Source organism: Pelobates fuscus, chromosome 1 (genome assembly GCF_036172605.1).
Source record: "Pelobates fuscus isolate aPelFus1 chromosome 1, aPelFus1.pri, whole genome shotgun sequence".
Lineage (NCBI taxonomy): Eukaryota > Metazoa > Chordata > Amphibia > Anura > Pelobatidae > Pelobates > Pelobates fuscus.
The window spans coordinates 67372812-67391922 of NC_086317.1; the positions used below are offsets into that span (position 1 = coordinate 67372812).

The 19111-nt window shown below is 43.5% G+C and overlaps 1 protein-coding gene across 3 annotated transcripts in view; it reads right to left on the minus strand.

Moving 5' to 3' along the window:
• METTL27 (methyltransferase like 27) overlaps positions 1-18134 on the minus strand; it is a 44721-nt gene extending 26587 nt beyond the window's left edge. Inside the window, exon 1 of one of the 3 annotated variants that reach the window (XM_063443620.1) lies at positions 17981-18134. The gene's annotated coding sequence lies outside the window, so the exon portion shown is untranslated. Of the gene's footprint in view, positions 1-17967 lie in introns of all 3 variants that reach the window. The other 2 variants (XM_063443603.1, XM_063443612.1) reach the window with 2 other exon arrangements.
• Positions 18135-19111: the final 977 nt, after the last annotated feature.

Sequence of the window (19111 nt, forward strand, 5' to 3'; positions counted from 1 at the left end):
AATCTGAGACTCTTGGGGACACTGGGTGACAGACACGAGGGGACACAGGGAGACATGGGGCACTGAGATACTGTGATATATAGGGGACACTGGAGACTTGATAAAAACCTGGGTACAGGTCAAAATGTTGTGGTGTCCAATAAACCTGCTTAAAGCTATCACAGTGAGTGCCTGAGATTTTTTTCTTTTATACTAGGGGACACTGAGACACTACGGGCACAGAGACACCACGGGCACAGAGACACTACGGGCACAGAGACACTACGGGCACAGAGACACTACGGGCACAGAGACACTATGGGCACTGAGAGACATGGGGCACTGAGACACTGATACATAGGGGACACTGATACATAGGGGACACTGATACATAGAGGACATTGGAGACTTGATAAAGACCTGGGTACAGGTCGAAACGTTGCGGTGTCCAATAAACCTGCCTAAATCTATCACATTGAGTGCCTGAGATTTTTTCTTTTATACTAGGGGACACTGAGACACTAGGAGACATGGGGACACAGAGACATTGGGAGACTAGGGGACTTTGGGAGTCTAGGGAACACTGAGACACTAGGGACACTGGCACACTACAGACACTGAGAGACACCAGGGACACATGGCGATACTGAGATACTAGGGACACTGGCTGGGAGACATGGGAACACTGCCATGTCTCCTATGTCTCAGTCGCCCAGTGTCCCCATGTCTCCCTGTGTCTCCATGCCTCTCAGTGTCCCCATGTCGCCCAGTGTCCCCTAGTGTTTGTATCCCCATGTCTCCCAGTGTCCCTTAGAGTCTGTGTCCTCATGTCTCCATGTGTCCTGATGTCACTAGGACACTAGGGGACACTTAGAGACATGGGGACACTGGGAGACATGGGGACACTGAGACACTAGGGACAGTGGCTGGGAGACATGGGGACACAGACTAGGGGCCACTGGGAGACATGGGGCCACTGTGTCCCTAGTGTCTCAGGGTCATGGGCATCCGAATGGGGGGGTAAAGGGGGTACTTGCCCCCCCCCCGGATTTTTCAGCTTGTGCTGCTATTTTTCGTTTTAGTGTGAGAATACAGTGCAATACCAGCGCTGGCCAGTAGGTGGCGCTGTGAATGGAGAAAGGCAGGAAGCTACAGCTTATCCCTGCCTCTCTCTCATGACTGAAACCGCAGGGGAGCAGCACAGAGGCAGCCTACAGAGCAGGTAAGTGAGGGATGGGGGGTGGGGGAGACCGCATAGAGGAAGGTAAAGTAGAAGGAGCAGAAAGGTTCTGCAAGGGGCAGGAGGGGCCAGCAAGGAATAGAAAGGGGCAGCAAGAAGCAGGAAGGGGTCGAAAGGTTTTCAAGGAGCAGGAGGGTAAAGTAGAAGGAGCAGCAAGGAGCAGGAGGGGTCAGCAAGGAGCAGAAAGGGTCTGCAAGAGGCAGGAGGGGTCAGCAAGGAATAGGAAGGGGCAGCAGGAAGGGGTAGGGACGGTCTGCAAGGAGTAGGAAGGGTCTGCAAGGAGCAAGAGGGGTCAGCAAGGAGTAGGAAGAGGCAGCAAGGAGTAGGAAGAGGCAGCAAGGAGCAGGAAGGGGCAGCAAGGAGCAGGAAGGGGCAGCAAGGAGCAGGAAGGGACAGCAAGGAGCAGGAAGGGGCAGCAAGGAGCAGGAAGGGGCAGCAAGGAGTAGGAAGAGGCAGCAAGGAGTAGGAAGAGGGAGCAGGGAGGGTCTGCAAGGAGCAGGGAGGGTCTGCAGGGAGCAGGAAGGGGCAGCAAGGAGCAGGAAGGGGCAGGAAGAATCAGAAGGAACAGAAAGGATCAGCAAGGGGCTGCAAGAAGCTGGAAGGGGCAGAAAGAAGCAGGAAGGGCAGTAAGAAGCAGGAAGGGTATGCAAGAAGCAGGAAGGGCCATCAAGGAGCAGAAAGGGATCAGAAAGAGAGCAGAAGGGCGCAAAATAAGCAGAAAGTAGCAGAAAGGTAAAGGAGCAGAAGGAGCCTCAGAAGGCAAAGAAGACTGTGTCAAATGAAGGAGAAGAAAATGAGATTGGAGCACTTCATTCTGGACACCACATCATTAGGCGTTGGTACCTGGGCCTGGCAGGGAAACTTTGGACCTTCTCATCTCCCCAGGTAAAAACAAACAATATCAGTGTTAATGTGTTCACTTTTATTTACTGAGTGTCAGGAAACACAGAGGGCCGCTGGGTAGGGGTGCCGCTGATTGGCTAGATGGGTCAGCTAGCACTCTAAGCCAATCAGTAGCTCCCCATTCATAAAAACGTAAAACATGTTTATGAATCGGGAACTAGCGATTGGCTTAGAGGGTCAGCTGACCACTCTAGCCAATCTGCAGCACCCATGCCTGACGTCAATCTGCACTTCCTGACACTCTGTTTCAGAAGTTGAATACCACTGAGTGACCTGGAGATCTGGAGCTGAAGGAAGCCTTTGGGGGTAAACCATTTGAGAGCGGTTTAACCCCTTCAAAGAAAGAGCACCCAGGGCCTCCTTGCATCACATCATTTTCATTTAGATAAAGTTGTTATGGTGACCAGAATGTTCCTGTAATTTGATGAAAGGAACACTATAGTGTAAGGAATACAAACATATATTCCTGACACCATAGTTGTGAAAACGCTATTCACCCTGGCTTTATGTGAAAATGACTATGCTCCTTCCCTTTCATGACACTGTCAAAAAGGGGCCAAGCATGGATGTCATTACAATTATGTCCCCCCCTCCCCCCCGGAAAAATTCCTGCGGACGTCCATGCTCAGGGTCCCCATGTTACCCAGTGTCCCAATGTCTCAGCGTCCCCATGTCTCGGAGCTGCTGTCTGGACTCTCTGTGCAGAACTGGTCCCCGCGGATCAGTGAGTAGAGAGAGGCAGGGAGGGAGATGCCGTAACTTCTTATCACTGCCTCTCTCCACACAAACAGCGACCCCTACTGGCCGGCGCTGGTATTGCAGAATAAACTATGTTTATACTGAGACAGACATTTGTATTGCCGGTATTACTGCAATACCGGCACCGGCTAGGCAGCCTCAAATACCTGAGAAATACTTCTGAGAAATACCTGGCAACCCTAAGAAATACATGAGAAATACCTGGCAACCCTAAGAGTAGTGTGTAAAAAAAAAAAAAAAAATGTAAAAAAAAAAAAAATTTTTTTTTTTTTTTTTTTAAACCAATGGGCCTATTCCATGGGCCTGGGCCTGGAGCTGCAGCTCCATCAGCCCCTATGTTAATCCGGCCCTGCGCAAAATAAAGGCTATTAAATCCTCTCCCAAGGTTAAAATAACTAGGTCCTTCAAAAAATGTAATCTTGAATCCTTTCTAAAGGATATCAAGAACCTCCCATGGCACAGATTAAACATTATCCCAGATCTAGACTGTGCTGTTGAATTCTTTCAGTCTGAACTCCTACAAATTTGGAATCTGCATGCCCCGCTGCGTAAGGTGAGGGTAAAAGGAGCACATATGAACTGGATCACAGCTGATCTCATCCAAATGTACCAGTTTCGGGATTCTTTGTGGTCAAAGTTTAAGCGTACTGGCTCTATGAATGATCACTGTGCGTATAGACAATGGCGAAATATATGCACAAAACAGACAAAATTGGCCAAGGCCCAATATTTCTATGACAATGTGAACAATAACATCTCAAACCCTAGAAACTTTTGGAAAGTCATAAATAAACTACAAACTCCCCCAATCCACTCCCAACCCTCCACTGTCAAAGTGGATAACCAAACCCTGCAACTTCCCTTAGATGTAGCAAATGCCTTTAACAATTATTTTGTCAGATGCTCTACTGACCTGATTGCCAGCTAATAAATGGCACGCATCCTGAAACTACAAATGTGGATCAGGTCTCACTAAATTTGCAAAGGCACAATATAGACAAGTTTAATTTTAGACCTGTACCTGTTAGTGTCATTGAAAAACATCTTAATAATCTAAAAATGAAAAACCAGTCCGGACCTGACCAAATCCCAGCAATGCTGTTGAAGCTCAGTGCGCCGGCAATTGCTAAACCCGTCGCAACTCTAATTAACGAATCCTTGGTGTCTGGATACATACCCAAACTTTGGAAGACTGCGAGAGTAGTGCCTATCCATAAAAGTTGTGACACTACTTTGGTTTCTAACTATCGCCCTATATCATTGCTCCCGGTATTGTAAAAAATCTTAGAAAAATGTGTCCATACACAACTATGTGAGTATTACCAACAATCAAACTATCTGACCCCATATCAATCGGGCTTTCGCCAGAATCACTCCACTACAACTGCCCTCTTAAAAGTCTGCAATGACATCCAAACTGGCATGGAAAAAGGAGACCTAACTGGAGCTATTTTCCTTGTTTTGCTAAGGCCTTTGACACAGTAGACCATGACATTCTACTGCACAAACTCAAAAACTCAGGTATTGGTGATCATTCGCTAAACTGGTTTCGATCGTATGTATCGGATCGCTTGCTATATGTGTCCATTTCTGACAGCAACTCCCTCCCTCTCCCAGTCATGTGTGGTGTTCCCCAAGGTTCCATTCTCGGCCCCCTACTATTTTCATTATTTATAAATTATCTGCCTAATGTCTGCAAATCCTCTAATGTACACATATACGCAGATGACATGGTAATCTATGCGAGCAATTCCGATCTACCGCAACTTGAGGCTGTGCTCCAAGACCAGTTTACAGAGGTAGAAAAGTGGATCGCAAAAAACAAACTGTTCCTGAACACTGACAAAATTGTCACAATGTTCTTTGGAACAGTACCTAAATTACACAATTCCCACCTAACCATCAAAAAAATTTCAAATGGCACACTGACCGAAGTCCACTCTTTCAAATACTTGGGTATGATGTTAGACCCCAATCTATCTTTTGGCCTGCACATAGAAAAATGTGCATGTAAACTTTATCCAAAACTAGGTCCCTGTACAGAAACAAATCCTGCCTAAGCCCTTCAGTAAAGGAAAAGATTGTACAGCAAATGCTGATGCCAATCATTGATTATGGGGATGTAGTATATGCATCCGCATCGCAATCCCACATTAATAAACTCAACACATTGTATAACTCGTTCTGCCGATTTGTGCTACAATGTAATTACAGGACGAACCATTGTAACATGCTAAAAGAACTGGCTGTCGCTGGAATCCAGACGCACCCTTCATCTTTCCAGCCTTGTGTTTAAGAGCTTTTCTGGGAAACTCCCACCCTACCTGAACACAATGCTTTCCCCGGCTGTTCCAACTTCCTATAACCTCCGATCCAGTACCAACACTTTACTTAGTCTACCTCAATACAAAAAGAAAGCAGCCCGATCCTCCTTCTCCTACAGAGCACCGCAATTGTGGAACGACCACCTGCACAATTTCAAATCTTCCCCAGGCCTAAAATCCTTTAAGAGATCCCTCTCTACATACCTCAAAACAGAATGCACCTGTCATGGTTGATTATATATTTCCTATCTGTACAGTGTTACATTTTGTATATATTGTATATTAATATTGTTTTTGTATTTTATTGTACCCTAATGTAACAATGCAATGATTTGTGGAACCAGGACATACTTGAAAATGAGAGAAATCTCAATGTATCCTTCCTGGTAAAATATTTTATAAATAAATAAATAGCCCTTGTCTCTGATGGGTTAAAATACTCTGTTTACATACTGAAGACTTATTCACAGGACTCAACAACCAGCATTGCAACCTCTACCAAACCCATACTGACCCAAGCAAGGAACCAGAACCATGACCAGCCCGCTGATAACACTCACACTGGGCCAGACCTCCGCAACCGACCCACGACCTAGGTAACAAAACCACAATCTCATACGTTAGCTACACATATTCTAGACCTTACTCACCACCTAGGATTATCTGCTTGTTATAACTAAAAGAAAAAATTGTGCTAAGCTCTGACACATGCATTGTATAATCATTGTTGAAATCTGTTAATACCTGCTATTATCCATATGGTAAACCTATTGTGGGTTTGCAGCACGCAAAAATAAAGAATAAAAAAAAAAAAAAAAATACTCTGTTTAATATTTTCAACACAATCTACAAATCTAAAAGGGCTTTAATTTGATGTAACATATATATACATAAATGCTTATTTATTATAAAAAAAATACAGAAAAATGCAAAAAAAAAATGAAAAATGTGTTTTTTTTTTACAGTTTTTGCAATAATAATGTGTGCACAATTAGTGCAGGTTAAGGAAAGTAATTAAAAATACATTCATTTAGTTGTTCTGATTTACAGAATATATAATTGTCTGGGATTTTAAGTTTTTTTTGGTAGTTACAGGTCACAAAGCACAAGGAGTAAAATAAACTTTTAATGTGGAGCGATTTTAGAATTTGGTATGTTTGTCTTGTAAGCTTAATAGCCATAAAAGAAAACAAAATTGCCACACAAAAGTATATATTTATATAAAGTAGACACCACAGGCTATTTACCTAAGGTTGTTTTGACACTTTCTACGTAGCCATTTCACCGCCAATCTCTGCTAAATATTGGAGTAAAATTGTGTTTTTTGGGGGTTTTGGCACACAAACTTATAACAAAGAACTTCTCATGTGTATTTTGTAAAGTTGGTGTGTGCTATTCCTGTACAAAGTTTTATTTTGTGTTCAGTTACATCTGCTGAGTAAAATGACAACCCCATTGTATGTCTTTGGCACTATTTTGTGAAGTTACAGTGCCATATAGGAGACCTGTCCTTTTCAGTATTCACAAATTTTGAGAAACGGATTTAATGAGCCTATGCTTCCATTTGGGGTATTATAGTAGTTTGACTGTTCAAAAAAAAAAAAAAACCACAAAGGCCTACCATTTGTAAAAGTAGACACTCCAGGGTATCACATAAGGTGCATATTGTGCCTTAACATGCCCCCATTTTTTTTTTACCAATAAATGCCAAAGTTTGTGGTAAAAAATAATTGTGTGCATTTTTTACATACGGATTGCATTTTTGCTGGGCATTTTGTATATTTCATATGTGCCACTAAGTTCAAACCCCCCAAATTATGCTCAGCTAAGTCTTTGGAACTATTTCGTGAAGCTACAGTGCCATACAGGGGACCTGTCCTTTTCAGTATACACAGTAGAATTTTGAGAGACTGATTTAATGAGCCTATGCTTCCATTTGGGGTATTATAACAGTTTGACTGTTCAAAAAACCCCCACAAAGGCCTACCATTTGTAAACGTAGACACTCCAGGGTATATCATAAGGTGCCTATTGTGCCTTAGCATGCCCCCATTTTTTCACCAATATATGCCAAAGTATGTGGTAAAAAATAACTTTGGCACTATTTTGTGAAGCTACAGTGCCATATAGGAGACCAAGCCATATCAGTTTTTACAGAACTTTGAATTTTGACGCTGGGCCTATGTGCAATTTCCAAGCATCTTCGCAGGTTTTAAATTCAAACTACCCCACAAAGGCCTAACATTTCTTAAAGTAGACACCCCAGGGTATTTTGAACCTTAGCGTGGGATCATTTTTCCGCTAGCTTGTACCAAGTGTAGTGGTAATAAGCGTTTTTTCTGCCTTTTTGACACACAAAGTGAGTTTGCACAGTATATTTTGCAAACCTTATGTGTACTACCACTGTATAATACTTCACATGTTGCTCAGCTATGACAGCTGAGTACAAAAATACCCCCGTATGTACCTTTGCCAGGTATATGTGGACATCGGAGGGGCACATTTGGGACACAGCCATTCCAGTTTTTTTTCAAACTTTAAATTTTTACGCTGTGCCCATGTCCCATTTTAGAGTATTTTACCAGGCTATATGATCCAAATACACCATAAAGCCATACCATTTCTTAAAGAAGACATCCCAGTGTATTTCAAAAGGCATATTTTTAACCTTAGCGTGGGATCATTTTTCCGCTAGCTTGTACCAGGTGTAGTGGTAATAAGCGTTTTTTCTGCCTTTTTGATGCACAAAGTGAGTTTGCACAGTATATTTTGCAAACCTTATGTGTACCACCACTCTATAATACTTCATATGTTGCTCAGCTATGTCGGCTGAGTACAAAAATACCCCCGTATGTACCTTTGCCAGGTTTAAGTGGACATCGGAGGGGCACATTTGGGACACAGCCATTCCAGTTTTTTTTCAAACTTTAAATTTTTACGCTGTGCCCATGTCCCATTTTAGAGTATTTTACCAGGCTATATGATCCAAATACACCATAAAGCCATACCATTTCTTAAAGAAGACATCCCAGGGTATTTCAAAAGGCATATTTTGAACCTTAGCGTGGGATCATTTTTCCGCTAGCTTGTACCAGGTGTAGTGGTAATAAGTGTTTTTTCTGCCTTTTTGACACACAAAGTGAGTTTGCACAGTATATTTTGCAAACCTTATGTGTGCTACGACTGTATAATACTTCGTATGTTGCTCAGCTATGTGGTCTGAGTACAGCAATACGCCCGTATGTACCTTTGCCAGTTATATGTGGATGTTGAAGGGGCACATTTGAGACGCAGCCATTCAGTTTTTTTCTAACTTTGAAGTTTAACGCTGTGTCCATGTTCCAATTTGGAGTAGTTTAGATGGTTGGTTAGTGAAACTTCACCACAAACACATACTATTTATTAAAGAATACACCCTGGAGTAATTCAAAAGGCATATTTTGAACCTTAGCGTGGAATCATTTTTTCTCTAGTTTGTTCTAGGTGTAGTGGTAATGAGCGTTTTTAAATGTATTTTTTAACTTTTTTTAAACTTTTTTAACTTTTTTTTTGTAATTCTTTATTTTCAAAAGACAGAAATTACAGGAACGTATACATTGCGCAGAAGTGGATCATGGGCTTATGCAAGAGCCGAGGTTCTAACATTCCAGCAGATCAATTTTTTACAGAAGGATATAGAAAGAATTGTTACATGGTGATAGAACATTAGGTTTCTTTTGTGCGAGCCTGTTCTGTCAGGTTTTTATAACATATATAATGAAAAAAGTAAGGTTAGGTTTTGGCGTTAGAACTATAAGAGTGATAGAGGGGCTACTTTTTTAACTTTTTAAAACAATTTTTTAAACTTTTGTTTTGCTTATTAATTTTTTTAAACTTTCCTAAACTTTCTTAAAACTTTTTTTTTTTTACAGATTTAACATTTTTCTAAGCTTTTTTTTTTTTACCGTTAACCCCTAACTAGCAGTAAGCAGCACTAACCGTAAATTCCCCATTTTCCCATAACTCCCACCCACCCTAGCTAGAAAAAATATTTAATTATACAATATTTAAATTAGTTAATTAAATAAATTAAACCCCTGAGGATTAAAAAATAAATAAAAGTTAATCGTCAGGGGTTAAAAAAAATGTGATCACAGTATAATACTGTGATCTGTGTTTTGATCACTGTAGGCAGTGATCGACTGGCAGGGAAGGGGTTCATTTTTATTTGGACTGGGTAAAGGGGGGTGTTTTTTTTATTTATTTTTCCTTAAACGTTATTAAAACTTTTTTTAACTTAATTTTTAACTTTTTAAAGCTTATTTTAAAACTTTTTTTAACGTTAACCCCTAGTTAGCCTAACACCAAATCCCCCAATTCCCCACTAACTTCCACCCTCCCCAGCTAGCTAAATATATAATTTTAAAATACTTATATTAATTAATAAAAAAAAATGTAACCCCTGACGGTTAGAAAAAAAAAAAAAAAGAATTAACCCTCAGGGGTTAAAAAAAATAATCAGATCATAGTAAAATGTAATCCCTGCCAATTGATCACTGTAGTCAGTGATCAATTAGCAGGGAAGGGGTTAATTTTTTATTAAAAGGGGTAAAGGGGGGTGGGATTTTAATGAAACTTTATTTATTTTTTAACAGGGGGCAGGATCAGCACTGATCCGTCTCCCTGCAATTCACACTGAACCCGGAAGTGCAGGGAGGCGGAAGGTGAGTATACTGAGCACATGTGCCCGCTCTGACATGCTATCAGAGCGGGCACATGTGCTGGGACAGCCCGATCCGGTGCTCCCGGTCTGCCTCTAATACAGAGGCAGACCGGAGCACCATTAACCCCGCGATCGCCGCAATTGCGGCGATCTGCGGTTAATTTTACCGCGTGACGGACAAGGTCCGTCACTCGTCGTTAAGGGTTTCCCCTGAGTGACAGATCTCGTCCGTCACTCGTCCTTAAGGGGTTAAAGGGCCTTTTGTGTGTCAGGTTTGCTTTAAATATAAATCTAGATTTCTCCTTTAATGAACCACAAATGAAACATGGAAATTGAGTTGACCTGGCAAAAGTGCTTGCCTGCGTTATTATCCAATAGACAAAACATAAAGTTTTTTTTTGCACACTTGGCGTCGTCATATTTCTGTTCCAAGGCTGTTATGTAGAATATCGATTTTATGTAATAAAAAACAGACGAGGAATATGCGCCCTAGCAAGAAAAAAATAATAATGGAATAACTAGGCCAGAAAAGACACATAGAGTGTGCCTATTTTCATATATCATAAAATAATGAATCTAATAAAAAATAAGGAGATGTTATTTAGGCTGGAGAACCCACTTGGAAATGAAAGACGCGATACTGGCTCACAGCATGTGTCTTTACCAAACTTACAGCTAATGTTTTGGCCATGTAGGCCGTAAAAAGCCCAGGGTTAAGCCAAGGGGGTTCTGTTTATGGCTTTCATTCTCTAAAAAAATGTTAAACTAATTTTCATTACATATCTTAATGAAAAAAATGACATTGGACAAGAATTTTCGCATAACGTTTCCATAATTTTAGAGCCCTGGGTGAGTAATTTAAATTCAGACAAACAGATTGATTCCCAGCGGTTAGTCTGTTAAAGGACCAGTGGCGTATTATGTAATCGTAGGAATCTTATCCTTAGAGATCACATTCTGACACTCTAGCAGGGTTCAATAGGGCAGCTCAGGGAAAGGAACTAAGCAATTCCGTACTGTTAGTGGCGTACCTACCACGGTCGCAGGGGTCGCAGCTGTGACCGGCCCCTCACTCCAGAGGGCCCGGCCGCAGCCATGACCCCTGTGACCGTGGGCCGCCTGGATACCTCCCAGGCGTCTGACAGGAGGGGAGAGCTGTGCTGCTCCCCTCCTTCCTGTTTGTAGCGTGGCCGAGTGGTCTGTCAGGGAGTACTGACTAAGCGAGCACTTCCTTTCAGACCTGGATTCAGCATCCCGTGTTCCTCCCGTCATAGGGGGGCCCCAAAAGGTGGCCTGCTGGTCATCTAATGGACCCCCCCGGGGGAAGGCTGTGTTCCTGGCAGAGGTGGCGAGCAAGCTGTGTTCTCCCTGCTCTGCTCCCTTGCACGCCGTTTGCTGATGCCGGGAGCCAGAATATGACATCATATTCTGTCTCCCGGCATCAGTAGAAGGCCCGCGCGGCGCAAGGGAGCAGAGTAGGAAGATCACAGCTCCCTTGCCGCCTCTGCCAGGAACACAGCCGTCTGCCTCACTGAAGCCCCACTGGACCCCAGGGACAGATCCAAGCCAACTCTCCAGGTAGGGAGGCTGGGTGGACAAATGTAAAAATATGAATTATTTGTGTGTGTCTGTGAGTGAGTGTGTGTGTCGGTGAGTATGTGTGTGTGTGTGTCTGAATGTGTGTGTGTCTGTGATTGTGTGTGTGTGTGTGTCTGAGTGTGTATGTGTGTATATGAGTGTATGTGTGTTTCTGTTAGTGCATGTGTGTGTGTGTATGTATGGGTCTCTTTGTGTGTGTATGTGTGTGTCTACATGTATGTGTGCCTGTATGTGTACATGTGTGTGTGTGTGTGGGGTGGGAGGACGTATGGGGGGGGGGGGCAGGGCAGTTTTTGTACTTGGTCCCCGTGGTTTCTAGTTATGCCTCTGACTTACTGCCATAGTGGCTTTACAGGGAATTTCTTTAGTAATTGCATAGACTAAAAGCTAAATGAAAGTTAGCTATAGGTCATGCTCAATTTATTTTACATGCAAATGCAATGCTATCTTGGCACACCTTGGCGTGTAATGCAAATTATTATGACTGTATGGAATTATGAAAGAAGGTTGCATCACAGGAAGATGGTAGCTTCAGCGCCTGGAAGTGCTTTATTTATTTATTATTTATTACTGGCATTTATAAAGCACCGACATATTCTGTAGCTCTGTACAATTAGGAAAAAGACAATACAGTGTAAACAGACCAATACAAAAGGTAGAGGACCCTACCCTTGAGCTTACAATCTAAAAGGTTAAAATGGGGAGATGAGGCAAGAGGTAGCAGAGGGATTTGAAGGTGATGGCAGAGAGAATGAATCATATATTTGCAGCAACTGATCATGTGATGCTAAGGTGATTGACTGTGATTCCAAACAGCTAGAAGAGCATGCTATATAGTTAGGAGGAACCAGGGTGGGTGGGCTGAGCCGAGTAGAATTGAAGAGGCTTGTTGCATGGATGGTTTGGGAATTGGGCCTAGAGAGGAGTAGAGATAAACCGTTATTTCAAGGAATTTACAGCTAGGAGTGGCAAGTATGGGGAAGGAGTGGCAAGCACGGGAAGGAGTGGGAGGGCACAAGAAACATTTGTGGTATACAATTTAGAATTTTGCCAATCAGATTCTAACAGCCAGATTATTAATTACTACATGTAACTGCAAGTACAAACTACAACAGTGGTACACTATATACACTTTGGAGGTACGTGTGTTTTATAGTGCCCTGCCCTCCAAAACACTCCTTTCCATTTTTAATACTACAATCACATTTATTGGGCTGAGGAAGTTGCCATCTTCAGAGCAAGATTTCTCTTTAACAACCAGGTTGAGATGATAGCATGTATTGCTAAATGTCTTATTTTTCAAAGCTCATCGTAGTGGTTATGGTTATAGGAGTACACTAGTGTCAACCCTAATTGCAAGCTGTCAATCAGTTTTAGAGTGATTTGACTTCTTACTTGGTGTCTGCCAGGTGCCGTTCCCTGCCTCCACTACTGCTGATGGCGCCATGGGCGTAGGAACCCCAAAAAATCTGGGGGGGATAGCATTTTTACTCGCCGGGTATATTCTTATTCCGTAAACTAGGAGTTGTTTATCCCATTGTACAGCGCTACGGAATTTGCAGTCGCTATATAAATGATTAAATAATAACATTAAAGGGTCACTACAGGGAAGGGGTTTTACTTACCCGGATACAGCGCCGGGATCCTCCTGATTAGAACCACCCCTACCCTTCCCATGAATATTAGAACCACCCCTACCCCTTCCATGCACAAAAGAAACCCCACCTACCCCTTCCACGCATATTAACCCCCTACCCCTTCCATGCATATTAGTACCCCCCTAACCACTTCCATGCATATTAGTACCCCCTAACCCCTTCCATGCATATTCGAACCCACCCTACCTCTTCCATTCATATTAGTACCCCCTAACCCCTTCCATGCATATTAGAACCCACCCTACCTCTTCCATTCATATTAGTACTCCCCTAACCCCTTCCAATAGTTTTTCTACCTCCCCCCTCCTCCCATCCATATTAGTAGCCCCCCTAAACCCTTCCAATTATTTTTCTACCTACCCCTCTCCCCCTATCCTTATTAGTAGCCCCCCTAACCCTTTCCAATTATTTTTCTGCCATGTTAACTAACGCCAGTGCTGGAGTGCCGCCGTGTTTACATTAAAAGGCCTGCAGGGACAGGCTATAGACACCAGAACCACTACATTAAGCTGCAGTGGTTCTGGGGACTATAGTGTTTCTTTAATGTGAGGTAAATTAGAGATTAGTGCCACGAATAATATGCTAGATTGCCTACTTACAACCAGATGAGGATGATGATGGGCTCTAGCTGCAGTCTGGCTCCACTGGTCTGGTGTAGAACAGGCTCTCTGGAGGCTGTTTGTAACTGTGGTCCCAAAAATCAATGTTCTGTGAGAACGGGAAGCAGCTCCATTTTTTGGGGGCCCTTTACACAGCTCAAGGTCTGGGTCCCATGGTCCACCTTCACGTTCCACCAATGAGTTTGTTCACAGGGGGTGGAGTGTGTAGGGGATGTCCTGATATGTGTGTAAGGAATGCATTGTGTGAATCTGTGTTTGTATGTGTAAGGGCTGCAAGGTGTGATTCTGTGTATGTACGGGATGCAGTGTGTGCGTCTGTAAGGGGTGCATTGAGTGTGTGTACGGGGTGCATTGAATGTGTGTAAGGAATGCATTGTGTGTTTCTGTGTGTGTAAGGATTGCATGATTGTGTGATTGTGTGTGTGTGCACGGGGTGCATTGAGTGTGTGTAAGGATGAATTGTGTGTTTCTGTGTGTGTAAGGGTGGCATGATTGTGTGATTGTGTGTGTGTGTGATGGATGTCAATCTCTCTCCCTCGTCACTCTCTTTCTCCCCCTCCCTCCCTTGTCACTCTCTCTCCCCCTCCCTTGTCACTCTCTCTCCCCCTCCCTTGTCACTCTTTCTCCCCCTCTCCCCCCTCCCTGTTTCTTTCCCCCTCCCTCCCTGTTTCTTCCCCCCCTCCCTGTTTCTTTCCCCCCCTCCCTGTTTCTTTCTCCCCCGTTTCTTTCTCCCCTCTCCCTGTTTCTTTCTCCCCCCCCCATTTCTTTCTCCCCCCCTGTTTCTTTCTCCCCCCCTCCTGTTTCTTTCTCCCCCCTCCCTGTTTCTTTCTCCCCCCTCCCTGTTTCTTTCTCCCCCCTCCCTGTTTCTTTCTCCCCCCTCCCTGTTTCTTTCTCCCCCCTCCCTGTTTCTTTCTCCCCCCTCCCTGTTTCTTTCTCCCCTCTCCATGTTTCTTTCTCCCCACTCCCTGTTTCTTTCTCCCCACTCCCTGTTTCTTTCTCCCCCCTCCCTGTTTATTTCTCCTCCCCCTCCCTGTTTATTTCTCCTCCCCCTCCCTGTTTCTTTATCCCCCCTCCCTCCCTGTTTCTTTATCCCCCCTCCCTGTTTCTTTATCCCCCCTCCCTCCCTGTTTCTTTATCCCCCCTCCCTGTTTCTTTATCCCCCCTCCCTCCCTGTTTCTTTATCCCCCTCCCTGTTTCTTTATCCCCCTCCCTGTTTCTTTATCCCCCCTCCCTCCCTGTTTCTTTATCCCCCCATCCTCCCTGTTTCTTTATCCCCCCTCCCTCCCTGTTTCTTTATCCCCCTCCCTCCCTGTTTCTTTACCCCCTCCCTCCCTGTTTCTTTATCCCCCCTCCCTGTTTCTTTATCCCCCTCCCTCCCTGTTTCTTTATCCCCCTCCCCTCCCTGTTTATTTATCCCCCCTCCCTCCCTGTTTCTTTATCCCCCCCTCCCTGTTTCTTTATCCCCCCTCCCTTCCTGTTTCTTTATCCCCCCTCCCTCCCTGTTTCTTTATCCCCCCTCCCTGTTTCATTATCCCCCCTCCCTGTTTCGTTATCCCCCCTCCCTCCCTGTTTCTTTACTCCCTCCCTCCCTGTTTCTTTATCCCCCCTCCCTGTTTCTTTATCCCCCTCCCTCCCTGTTTCTTTATCCCCCTCCCCTCCCTGTTTATTTATCCCCCCCTCCCTCCCTGTTTCTTTATCCCCCCCTCCCTGTTTCTTTATCCCCCCTCCCTTCCTGTTTCTTTATCCCCCCCTGTTTCTTTATCCCCCCCCTCCCTGTTTCATTATCCCCCCTCCCTGTTTCGTTATCCCCCCCTCCCTCCCTGTTTCTTTATCCCCCCTCCCTCCCTGTTTCTTTATCCCCCCTCCCTGTTTCTTTATCCCCCCCCCCCTGTTTCTTTCTTCCCCCCTCCCCTACCTGTGTTGTAGCGTGGCCGAGCTCTGTACTGTCCGCGGGTACAGGGAGCTTTTGTTTCCTGTACCCGGCGGACTAACTCAGTGTGCACTTCCTGTTAGTCCGGCCGGGTACAGGAGACAGATGCTCCCTGTACCGGCGGACTATACAGAGCTCGGCCACGCTACATTGAGGGAGTGACAGGAGGGAGCGCTGAGCGCTTCCCTTCTGTCAGCAACCCTCTCCTCTGGCTGCGCCCGGGCGGTGCGCCCTCATGGACGCACCAGCCCGGGCAGAGCTGCAGCCGCCTGAGGCTCTCTGCAGAGCGCTCGGGCGGCTGCAGCAAAAGGGGGGCCGGCGGAGCTGGGGGGGATTTCCCCATTACCTGTCCCCCCCGCATGATTTGCTGGGGGGGATGCGTCCCCCCCATCCCCCCGGTTCCTACGCCCATGGATGGCGCTCCAAAAGATCTCTGTCTGTCTAGCTCATTGGCCAAGAGAGATCAGCTGATATTCCAAGTCAATGAGCTAGCTCAGCTACTTACAAATGGGCAGGGCAGGTGCCAGGGTACTGCAGACCCCATAACCACTAACGCAAGCTGTAGTAATGATTATAGTGCTAGTTGTGTAATTTTTTTTACTGAAAATACTAATATAATATAGGAAAAGGATGTGAGGAACGATATAGGGGGAAATATCCCCAACAGAAAATCTGGTGTAGCTTTTAAGATATATACCAGTATATACCAGTCAAGCCATAAGACTTGCTTTTCCAACAGAAAGCAAGTCTTATGGCTTGACTGGTGTGCAGATTTTTGTTAAACATTGTAATAACTATCCACAGACTTCAGATGGAAGGGGTTTTCAATCACAATTTTTCCCACCATAACCTTTTTGGTGTTTGCTATATATATATATATATACACACATAAACAGTGAAACATGTTAAAAAGAGTTTATTTAATTCTACTATTAGAGTCACTAATGATAAATATATAATTTGTCTTTGGTTTAAAGGGACACTCTGGACCCCTAAATTAATAAATTACATTGGCTTGTTGAGGTGCTTTAAGTGTGAAGTGTGTCATTTTTTTTAATTTAAAAAAGTGCAGATTTTATTAGAATGCATTTCAAGCAGACAGCAGGTCCTGGTACTTCCTGGTTTGTTTAGCTCAATGGGTCTAAACTCAAGAGGCAGCAATTGCTCAGAGCACCTGCCTTGCACAGACTTCTCATTGAGCTGCATTGGGAAGACTGTGATTGGACAGCCACAGAAAGTCTGGGGGGTTGCAAAAACAATAGACAAGAGATCTGTAACTTGTGTAAGCTGTTTTTGACATACCCACAATGGAAAAAAAACATAATTCAACTCTATTTTTATCTGGGGTATATCTACTAAATGTTATTTTATTACATTTATATTTGGGCAGTGGAGTGACCCTTTAATGTATGATCCCTAGAAGGGGCTGCGTTTATTATGAAAGGCTGCCCTACTAGATTTTCTTTGATTCCTATGCGGATGCTTTTGAAAAGCATCGGCAGAAATATTTTATTAATTATCACCCCAGCCCTGAGGGGTGTGTGTTTTCTACAGCTATGCAGTCACCTTTAAAGCTCATTGAAGTGGTCTCGGTGCTGTGACCCTTTGGCACTTAGTGCTGCAATGTAAATCATTGCAGTCAATGTTTACACAGCCACTAGAGGGTTTCCGGAATCCAAACTGACTTTTGGTCTGTTATCAGATGCTGGATGTCCTCACGGACCTCCAGCGTCAGATTTTCCCCATAGCAAAGCATTGAATAATGCTTTCCTATGGGGATGTCTAATGCACGCGTGGCCATTGGAGCGTGAGCGGAGCCTGACCCAGCGCCGAGGGACATCGGTGCTGGATTCAGGTAAGTGGCTGAAGGGGGTTTTAACCCCCTCAGCACTGCAGGACGGGGGGCACTCTTGGAGCCTATAGTGCCAGGAAAACGGGTTTGTTTTCCTGGTACTACAGGATCCCTTTAATTGAGACGGGCCCTTGGAAAAAGAAAAATAATCAATAAACATATGCATAGAATAGTAAGATTACCTACAAACTAGTAAGCAACGTAAACAAAGTGCACTTTAACCCCTTAAGGACCAAACTTCTGGAATAAAAGGGAATCATGACATGTCACACATGTCATGTGTCCTTAAGGGGTTAATAGCAATAAAAAGGAAATTCATTACTTAAATGACAGCTTTCCTGCAGGTGCCAAATTAATCTAATTATTAGGAACAGACACATGCTTTGAGTATTGCCACTCACGAGCTTGTATTACCTTACGGCAGCAGCATATCCAAAGGCTGGTGTGTGTGTGTGTTCAACTTCCCAGCATGCTCTGGGTGAGGAAGCTCTGCCTCCCTGTACACTGTCTGCAAGTCCTCTGTGACACAATGTGACCAAGTTTGTAGCAGACGTTCACCGAATACAACATTAAAGTGGAACTGTGGTTTATGCATAATCTGGTAGCTAACGAAAAGTTAATTTTTAAAAGGAAATCGTAATGGATTTTATTTTCCGATTTACAGAGTAGAGACCGTTTTCCGCTTTAAATCTTTGTGATTCCGACTTGTTAACAACAATCCTACTGCAGACCCTTGGGCTTTTTTTTTTATAATTCTAGTTCCTGGTAACCATTTGTCTCCCACAGGGTTCTGCAGCATTTTAAAAGATCAGAGTTGGTCACTGGGAAACCAGTTTAAAGATGTAGCCTGATAAATCGAGCTTAAAGGCCAAATGGTTTATTTACTAAACAGTTTTGTGACCTGAAATCTGAATTTGCTAAAAGTGGGTAAAATATCCTAGAATAGTTTTTTTTGTTTTTTTATTCAGTATAATTCTATATTATTTAGTATATAAACCCTGTAAATGTGTTTTTACTTTAAAGGTTATGTTAATTTGTGTACATTTTACAGTTTATTAGATTTTTTTCCCTTTCTTCGTGTTTACAAAACACCACTAACACGAGGAACAAGTTGGCCACAATTTCAAAAGGAAGAAAAATGGATATTTACAATAGTTCAAAAACACCATGACAGCTCGAAAGCTAAAACTAAAATATTACAAAATAAACATTCATTGAATTTACAAAATATGTCTGTATGTTTAATGGAAACAATAAGTAAGGAGTGAAACCAGTTTTTCATGCATTATAAAATATTATTTGTTCTAGAAGTAGGCTAATATAGGATGTAACCTATGGCACTAGGACATGGCTGACGCTACAGAATAACAACGTTGTCATTTTCTCTGCTTCTCTTTGATTCAGTGACATTTTAAATAACATTTTTGACTCAAGATTTTCTCAGCATCATTTCAACAATTAACATCTACCAAGTGTCCTGGATTTGGTTGGACAGTCTTAATTTGGGACCTATGTCCTGCTGATCTGAGTTATTTCTATGGTATC